Below are 9,584 nucleotides of genomic sequence, written 5' to 3'. Positions count from 1 at the left end.
AGCTTTACATCATGAGGCACGAACCCAGGGGCTAATAATGAAGCATAATTCTCCGATGATTCGCAGCTGTTCTTGCGGCTCGAACATGCTTATGGCGGGAATCCCCAGAATAAATACCCAGGATGGCCACTTCAATTTTCGCTTATCTTATAAGTGCACGGTGGTAGAGTTTCAAGGAAACATCAGAATTCCACCCTCCCCTCCCAGCGGTCGTAGGACTGGAAATTGGAGTTGGTACACGTTACCTGAAATTTGAGGACAGTTCCGTGGAACATGCTGCCTATATACTATGTTGCTGCACATATCTGTATAAAAAGATCATAAAATACTGCCATTCAATTACATGCAAAGCTCAAAGACAAAACTCTTCCCGCTAAAATTTCATTGTCTAGACTAAATATTCGCCCCCGCCATTTTACTGCCTTCTGCGCACAAGTCTCTTTTAAGGAAGTCAGTGTCTTCTGGTCATCTTTAAATACTGTGCGTTCCTTTCACAGATATAAATTTCTGAATAAACGCAAAGCACACCATCAGAGTGAGCTCAAGAACTACGCCGAGGTCACTCAAATTAGTCCCGTATTTAAAAATATTGCATTTTTTTTTGCTCCAGCTACGCATGTCGATATAGAATGTGTCGCAAATTTCATCCCTTTAAGAAAAATTTGATGTAAGTTGAAATAATGTCGAAGGAGAAAAAAAATCAATACATGCTCTACTTACGCGCACAAGGCCACACCACTGTCTGTGAATTAAAATGTTGGGTCCAATTTCAGGACTGTTGGAAGAGATTAGGTAGGTAAATCAGAAAAAACGAACATGGTTGAATTCTGACGATGCTTTAGAAGGTTTTTTTTAGAAAACAACCATGCTCAAATAAAATTGCAGGCAAACGAAGGACAAGGGCAGGTTTTGAATATAAACAAGATTAATTGCTTTTGAGAAGACCAAGAAAACATTTGTGCACTTTATAACATAAAAAAAATTACACTGTGAAAATGAACGCTGCAAATGCAACCAACGGGCAGAGGCTTAAAGTTGATTTCATGGTAAGCCATGCTCTATTACCAGCCTCAAAATGACCGCACACATTCGTGCTTCTTTACTTTACTATTCCGTCCTCTCCTACTCTCATTTACAGAAAGGACAATACTGCACATTAGACATTGGTTCTCTCCGAACCAGTGCTTTCCAACCAAATGTTATCAACATAGTAACACCGAGAAGAATAAGAGACCTTCCAACCCAGGCACTGTTGTTATGATATGATTTACTACCGGCGAATAAGCTATACTACGTCGAGCTGATGCAATTAATTTTTAGAAAAAACTTTACAAAAGGTATAGAGACATATCTTCAAAGTATCGCTTTTGAACCTGTTCATATAGAGCAGGAAGGGTCACAACTAATTATTAAAAACATTACATGATTATAAAATAAAAAAACGTTTATTCATCATGGATGCCGCAGCGAACTAACGTTATCATTTAAGTCTTTTAAATTGCAGTATAAATCATTTTTATTGACCATAGAACATACTTTATGCATATAGCGCACTGGTTCGAGCCTCCTATCATGTTACCTGTAATTTTTACAGGTTACTGTCATGATATTATCAGCCTGAAACTCTTTCCACATCTAGATAAGCACTGAATCTTTTTCTTAACAACATGTTGTCATGTGTTTTATTTTGTGTTTGTTTTACCGTACAAGCTGTATTAATCCCTAGCCGGTACTGTGTTTTCATGCATCCCTTGTAGTTATGTTTTATGTCATACTCTTATGCGGACTATTCCATGTGATTGTATTTCAGAGATGTAGCTGCTGTCAACTTTACACGGCAGAAAAGGCCTTTTGAGTCTTCGGTACTTTTTTCTTGGCTTCTGCTTTCATTTGAAACAAAAAATTAAAATGAACTGAACTGGAGGAGGCACTTGCTGAAAGGAGAGGAACTTCGCTTGTGCTATTCCCACAGCAGGCAATCCTCACACTCCAAAGAACTTTGTTTCATACAGTTCATGTCCCGAGTGAGAAAAAAAAGCCGCAAAAAACCGCCCCCGGGAGGGCTCGAACCTCCAACCTTTCGGTTAACAGCCGAACGCGCTAGCCGATTGCGCCACGGAGGCGGGACTCTAGGCTCGGTGCCAAGAACAGAAACAATGAACGATGTCGCGGCTTATGCAGCTGCAGCTGCAAGTGCTTAACCTTTGTGAGCTTAAGGCACGGCGTCTGGTATGCGACACAGAGCAGCTGTTTCCTGGACGAATTTACAAAAGCCAAAACGCAGCTGTTTTTGCTGTTTCCTGTCTGGGTGCAGCAGACGTAGAGTGAAAAGGTCTTCACGGCATGCGTCGGTGTTTAGTGCTTATAAAAATCCGGAAAGAAATGGCTGCCTTCTGTGCGCTTCGCCGGCAATTCTGAAACTCTCCAAAACGTAGAGGAGTAAGGAAGTGCCGTTTTTGCAATAGTCGTTGTCTGAGTTTACTGTTGGTATGTGATATTGATGATATGATATCTACGCTCCCCTGCAGTTTCCACGGCATAGTTCACAAGGAGTAAAAAGTGACTTTTGTACTAATAAATAAGGGACAAAATACAAAATTACGGACACTAACAAGAAAGGAAACACCACATGCGTGCGCATGTGGTGTCACCTTTCTTGTTAGTGTGTAATTGTTGCGCCGCCGTTCATTTCATCATGCACCAACTCGCCCGTCAGGCCATTCTTCTGCCCATAAAGATCACCAGCTATCATTTCGTCGCCATATCCTAATTGCCGCAGGCAATTCTATTTAGTAGTTTGGCTACAGCAAAAATGTGAAAGCATATACAGCCGGCTCTTGTATCTGTTTACATGTCATATAGATACCCCACACCAAACACTGAGCAGTTAGCAACATCAGCGCAAGAGTAGAAAAGCGTAATCTGATTGAGAAACCTTAAATGGCCGCCTTGTGCGTTAATTTGCTTCTGTGGCATATATTTTCAATATTTGTTGCGAACTTTCTACCGTGCAGCATACCAGTGCATTCAGAGTTTAAAGGTAACATTCATCCTCAAAAATGTGGTATTTCAGTCACAGCCTATCGCCAAGCGATGGTTCAAAACATGTGTAAAGTGGACGTAAAAAGGAGAAGACTTTTTTTGTCCCCTAGAATTGTGCATGCTCGCTTCGGCGGACATTGTTGGCATAGATATCCACCAAACGTTGTCAGTAAACACACCTTTATGAACTCGATTCGTAGCGCTTTTCTTTCGTGCCAACCCCCACATCGGCCGGTAGCAGCGTGGGATAGCTGAAGTGCGGCTCTCACGTTAGCCGTACCAAGGAGTCGCGTGGAAATGTAGTCGACAGAGCAGCCGCTGCTTCATGAAACGTCCATCCCCCCTTTTTATCTCTTTGCTTAGTTTCCTGTTGGTGCGTCGGGAGTCTTTGCTACGAGCCACTTTTTACCTAGGCTCATCCAAGAAAATCGAGTTTGTTCTTTTTTAGTTTGAGGCACATCCAAGAAACATACACGCGTGCCTTGCGACGATAGCCGAGATGCAACAAGCGCAACACACACAAGCGTTGTGCATTGAAGACCAGGGGATTGAATTTCATTTATTCTTTCACTCCTTCCGTTATCCATTTCCTTACGGCGCGGTTTGGGTGTCCATCAAAATATGTAAGGCATTTACTGAGTCATTTTGTTTCCTCAAAAACCAATCTTTTATTTTTTTATTTCCAATTACGATGAGACCAGAAGTTATTTAGCGTGTATGCTACTTTCGGGACTAGTCGGAATGTTTGTTCACGGCTAGAAACCTCAGTTTAAGCTTTTAGTCTAAGACATGTATGTTTGGACAAGAATGTTGTACGCCCCTGGCGTTTTTCCCTACCAACTTTATGACACCTTTAAGACCCGTAATATTGCCACGTATCATTGTAATATCCGCCACCGCGGTGGCTCAGTGGTTATGGTGCTCGGCTGCTGACCCGAAAGACGCGGGTTCGATCCCGGCCGCGGCGGTTCAATTTCTTTGGAGGAGAAATTCTAGAGGCCCGTGTACTGTGCGATGTCAGTGCACATTAAAGAACCCCAGGTGGTCGAAATTTCCGGAGCCCTCCACTACGGCGTCTCTCATAGCCTTAGTCGCTTTGGGACGTTAAACCCCATAAACCAAATCAAACCCTTGTAGTATCCCTTCGTTCGCGTTCAAGGCCGCAGGAACGGTGTGTTATCATTTTTGTTCATGACACGAGAAGCAACCGGACTAATCTCGAGTGATCATAGCCATGAAGAGCTGCATCTACGTTTTTCCAGATTACTGTAGATCGTCTTGACCTGTTATCTCGAAGTTTCCTTGCTGGCTTTAAACTGAGCGATGCAGCGAGCGGCGGGCAATCGTAGTTCGACGAATGGGAGCACGTTTGTTGCTTACGCTGCTGCCGTGCCGGTTAGTTCTTTTGTGGGCGCAAGTCAGCACAAATAAAAAGCTTCGTTTGCAAATCTTGTTGCTGTCTTCCTGACCGCTGGAGTGCCGTCACTACAACGTGACCTCCGGTGGTGGTGCGGGGTAGCATTCCATGTTCCGGACACCCCCTGCAAGTCATGACGCCAGCCCTTTGACCCATTCACCGGAGGACCTGACTCCAGTCAACCACGTAAGCCGACGTCTGCTAGGGGACGCACCTGAGTTCAGGACTCTGTCGGAGCCAACCTAGAAGCGAAAGCAAACAACGTCCACCATTAGCGTGCCCCAGACGTCGACTCCAATCGTTCTGTAGCAGCCCCTGGTTGCCACCAATCTTCGACGCTTCGCCTGGCGCCGACCCCGAAGAACGGCTGGAACAGTTCGACCGTTTGGCTATCTTTACCAAGTGGGACGATGCCATGAAATTTAGGCACGTCTTCTTCGCCTTGGAGGGATCGGCAAGAATCTGGTTTGATAATGAGGAAGCTAGCCGTACGAACTGCGAAACGTTCACGGAGCAGCTTCTGAAGTCTTTCACAAACGTTGTGCGAAAGGAGAGGGCCCAGCAGCTGCTACAGCCTCGCATACAACACCCAAACGAGACCGTTGCAGTGTACACTAAGTAGATGAAGCGTCTTTTCCTACGTGCCGACGCAAATATGAAGGAAGAAAAGGTAAAGCTGCTGATGCCAGGAGTTAAAGAGCAACTCTGCCGGGCTCGTCCGCAACCCACCGAAAACCGTCGCGGAATTCGTAAAAGAGGCATCCACCATTGCAAAAACTCTTGATGCCCGAGCACGCCAGTATGACCGGCAGCAGCGCGTTTTCTCAGAAAGCTACCAGAAAACCGCTAACAACGATAACCTGCGGGAAGTTATTCGTCAAGTTGTGCGAGAAGAGCTCCGACGATTGCTGTAACAGAAACGCAGCCGCAGCTTACATAGCTCACTGAACTCATCCGGGGCAATGTTCAACAAGCCTTGGGTGTGACGCCGACAACCAAGGAGCCTCTGGAGCCCCCAGCCATGAATTACGCCGCAGCAGTGCGCCGTCCTGCACCTCGACGATAGGAGCCAAGCCCCTATGGCCCTCAGCCAGCTGCGTTGGACCGCCGCCCTCTCGGCCCAACCCGGCCGTCCTACGAGCGTCGCACACGGCCGAGGGAATGTGACGAGTGCAGACCTCCCGACCAGCGCCGCCCGCTATGCTTCCACTGTGGCGAAGCTGGTCACATGCTCCGGCACTGCCTATACAGAACAATTGGCATCTGAGGGTTCTCTTACGACGCCCCGCGACCCCGACCCGGCCAGCAAGCAGCCGAAATTGAGGAGTTTGTGCGCCGGGAAGAATGCTCATCGCCGAGCCGCCTATCACGTTCCCCGTCGCCATCGTCACCGCGCTTTGTATATCCTAGCCGAGGCTACGCCGTGCGTTAACGCTCCCCCAGCGACCAAAGGTTAAACTGAATAAAGCAACCTCTGGAGGTGAGGTTGCTCCTAAGCGCAAGGACAAAGGTCATCCATCGACGAAAACGCAAGACCATGCCTCAACTACGACGACAACGCGGCCAGACTTTAAGCTTTTATCGTTGCCAAGAGAAGTAATGTCGGAGTACGCCCACCACAGCCTCATTACTCGACGAAGCCGAGATCGGACACCAAATACAACGTGCAATTTGAGAACGCGAACAAGTGACCTTGAAGTTACCGTCGATGGTCGCGCGATTACTGCCTTGGTCGACACGGGAGCTGACTACTCTGCCATGAGCGAGCCACTCGCTGCCCGACTCAAGAAAGTAAGGCAACTTGGGATTGCCCGCTGATCCGCACCACCGATGGTAACCTTATTACGCCGTGAGGACGCTGCACCGCGAGAGTTAAAGTAAATGGGAGAACCTATGCTACAACCTTCCTGGGCCTACAGGAATGCTCGCGGGACGTGATTTGGGGAATGGACTCCGGAATAAACATGCGGCGATCATCTACCTTCGATCTAAGTCGATCAAGCTTTCCGCGGGCAGAGCCATACCTGCTGCGACGAGTGCGACTCATCACGTTGCCTTAAACGTCCTCGACGAAGCATTGAGCGTGCCGCCACGATCAAGTGTCGTCGCCTGCATAGGTACTGGAGACATCGAAAGTGCCGAAGGCGTCGTCGAGGGCGTCGCAAAGCCAATCGCCCAAATGAGAAATGACCAAGCCCAGATGCTGCTAATCAACTTCACCGAAGAATACTGGCAGGTAAACAAAGGTACGATGATTGCTTTTCTCGACGAGCTGGCAGACATCAGCGAAAATGGTTAGTGGATGTTTCCTTGGCATTCCTCCTGTCAAGCTCATCTTTTACGTCGACACCAACGATGCTGAACAGTTGTCTCCCTCAATGAAAGACTGGCGTGCACACGCAAAGGTAAAATACGCGACTGTACACTACAATTGCCGGATGTCAGTTTAGAATAATTGCAGTTGCCATGGTAAAGCGATTTATGGACCTCAATAACTTTGGAAAAGGGAATTAGCCATCAAGCTTTCTAAGCTCCGACCGGTTATGCAGCTGCCTATTTCTTGTAAATGTTACCGGCATGACTTACCATCTTTTGTGGCACCAAAATGTACAGGGGGTTTCATTTGTTCCTTCACTCTATTAATTTATCGCATTCCTTGGAGGGGACGCCAGCATCGTTGCGCCTCTATCTTAACCGACGGGCCTTTTATCACCTACGTATGAAAAGAAGTGCGAGGAGAAGGCTTATCCGGCTTCTGGGCCGGCGGAGGCCGGCTGCTCGTTCCTGAACCGAGTCTCGCGGCTGCAGAAAAATCTCATGAATACGACCATTTTAAATGCTTTAGTATTATGTCCCCCCCCCCCCCCCACCTCATCTGCGAAGAAAAATTTGGTAGGGTTTTAACGCAATTAAACCGAGCAGACGTGCGAAAACATAATTTCAGCCTGGTTGGCTCATGGTTTTGCTTGGCTGGGTCATCGACACGTCTTGGAACGATACTAATGAGATAGTAGTGAAGGGTGGTTCATTGGGAAGAGGGTTGCGCCGGCTACGAAGACTCTTGCACAAATAATTGATTAAGCAGCGAGGGGAGTGGAAGAGTCACGAGGAGCAGTTGTCTGGTACGAGTGTCCGCCGGCCGCTTCAGGAGCTTCATCGTCGCTGGCGTCATTGCATGATCATCTTCTTCCTTCGAGTAGTATTACTTCATAAAGACAGCGATGTACAAAACAAAGCGCCAAATTGTGTATATAAGTTCGATAGTAATATTAGTTAATGAAGACGACGATCTGCAATGCACCCCGCGAGCGTGTGTTGAAGTTTAACTCAACGCGTGATTGGCGGCCGCGATAGCATAGTGCTGTCGTGAAGTGACCAGCGAAGCTATTCTGTTCGCGCCTCCGCGGGTTCGTCTCCCATTCGCGGCAGTGCTTATTTACTTATGCTTTCGCCAAGGGCACCCTCGATATCAAGCTCCACACAAACTCGGTGAGCCGGTTGGATCTAGTGAAGTAGTGCTTTAATATTAACAGTGGCGGTGTAAGCCGTGACGCGCTTAGTCTGTACCATTGTAGGAATGCCTGCGAGCTGTCACGTGTTTCTGCTTCGAAGGCTTCTGTAATGAAAGATACCGCCTGATGCTTCCTTAGGCTGCCGTGCTGTCGGTCCTCTTCTGAGGCAGTGGCCTCGCCTGTCGCTCCGGAAGGCGATCATGTCTTTAGTGACTTGACAGTTCTTGTGGAAGGTTCTGTCGATGTCGACGGCACTGTGTAAGGTAACAGGGACACTGACACCGGGAATATGGAATTTAAGAGCCGTCAAAATGATCGTTGAGCCTCTGCCGCCGGGGGCTAGAGACTTTTGCGCCGCAAGTGCACACCCTCTGTCCGGCTCCTACGAGTGAGAGTGCAGCTTTGACTGTTCTCTGACCTCTAGCGAGCCCTTATACCTGCTCTAATGCAGCTTTTCAGAGAAGGATAGATGGACGAAAACCATACAAAACATGCGGACAACCAGCATTGATCACTCACGCAACGTTCGCTTTGCCCGGTGCAATACAACATCCTGCATTAATTCTTTAATTCCACATACATCATCGGAATGAGACCACCTGCCAACAGAGTTGGCACTTAGAATGACACTGAAGAATTTAAAAGGATGCTGTAAGTAAATTAATGCTTATCATAGCCTTTTTCAATTTTTGTTTGTGTTTAAATTTGCTGCAAACATGCGTTCTATTTATGTATAGCTTTCTGCACCATCCCCATTTGCTTGTTTAGTTTAGTTTAGTTTATGGGGTTTAACGTCCCAAAGCGACTAAGGCTATGAGAGACGCCGTAGTGAAGGGCTCCGGAAACTTCGACCACCTGGGGTTCTTTAACGTGCACTGACATCGCACAGTACACGGGCCTCTAGAATTTCTCCTCCAAAGAAATTCTAGCCGCCGCGGCCGGGATCGAACCCGCGTCTTTCGGGCCAGCAGCCGAGCACCATAACCACTCAGCCACCGCGGCGGCCATTTGCTGTTCAATATTGGTACAAATGGTAAAGTTATTTTTTTCTCTTTCTTATTTTCGGCTTTTGTCGCAATTTTCTGAGTTTTATTTGGGTGAATTTTCTGTTTTTGCTAGATATATTTATGGTCGCGTTTCGGTTTTGCGGATGACTTATTTCATCCAGTTGTTATCTTTCATTTTGCCACATTTGCGTGTAGAATTTTTTTTTTGTGCTGCATGCGTTGTCCTCTTCTGTAACCAATCAATTTTTTTCTCTACGCACCACTGCCCTCAGTAGTGCCCTGTGGTCCATGAGAGGGTGCTAAATAAATAAATAAATACGCTGTAGTAGCTAAATGCGTTTCTTAATCAAAAGTGTCCGACCTAGGGTGGTGCACTGTTGTTGTTCACTTCCCACCCGCCATTGTCCGCAGGTAGCGCTGAAAGGAAAATTCTCCCCTCCACGAGCCAGGAAGGAGCGGTTAGAAGGTGAAGAAATGTATGGTGTCCTGATGCGTACTGTATGCTAAAGTACGTGTCCAGATGCCTGCCATATGGCAGGTGTCAAGTCAGCTGCCAGGGTTGGTGCTCAGAAAAGCAAACTCACAGTGCATAATAGAAGCAATTGA

The 9,584-nt window shown here is 47.1% G+C and overlaps 1 non-coding gene across 1 annotated transcript; it reads right to left on the bottom strand.

Annotated features, from left to right (window-relative positions):
* Positions 1–2,049: 2,049 nt before the first annotated feature.
* Positions 2,050–2,123, bottom strand: TRNAN-GUU (transfer RNA asparagine (anticodon GUU)). Its single transcript has one exon. It is a non-coding gene; the product is annotated as a tRNA-Asn (tRNA).
* Positions 2,124–9,584: the final 7,461 nt, after the last annotated feature.

This window comes from Amblyomma mixtum, chromosome 9 (genome assembly GCF_055824585.1).
Source record: "Amblyomma mixtum isolate Tamu chromosome 9, ASM5582458v1, whole genome shotgun sequence".
Lineage (NCBI taxonomy): Eukaryota > Metazoa > Arthropoda > Arachnida > Ixodida > Ixodidae > Amblyomma > Amblyomma mixtum.
The sequence above is the reverse complement of the archived record's forward strand: the minus strand, read 5'-3'. Positions and strand labels throughout refer to the sequence as shown.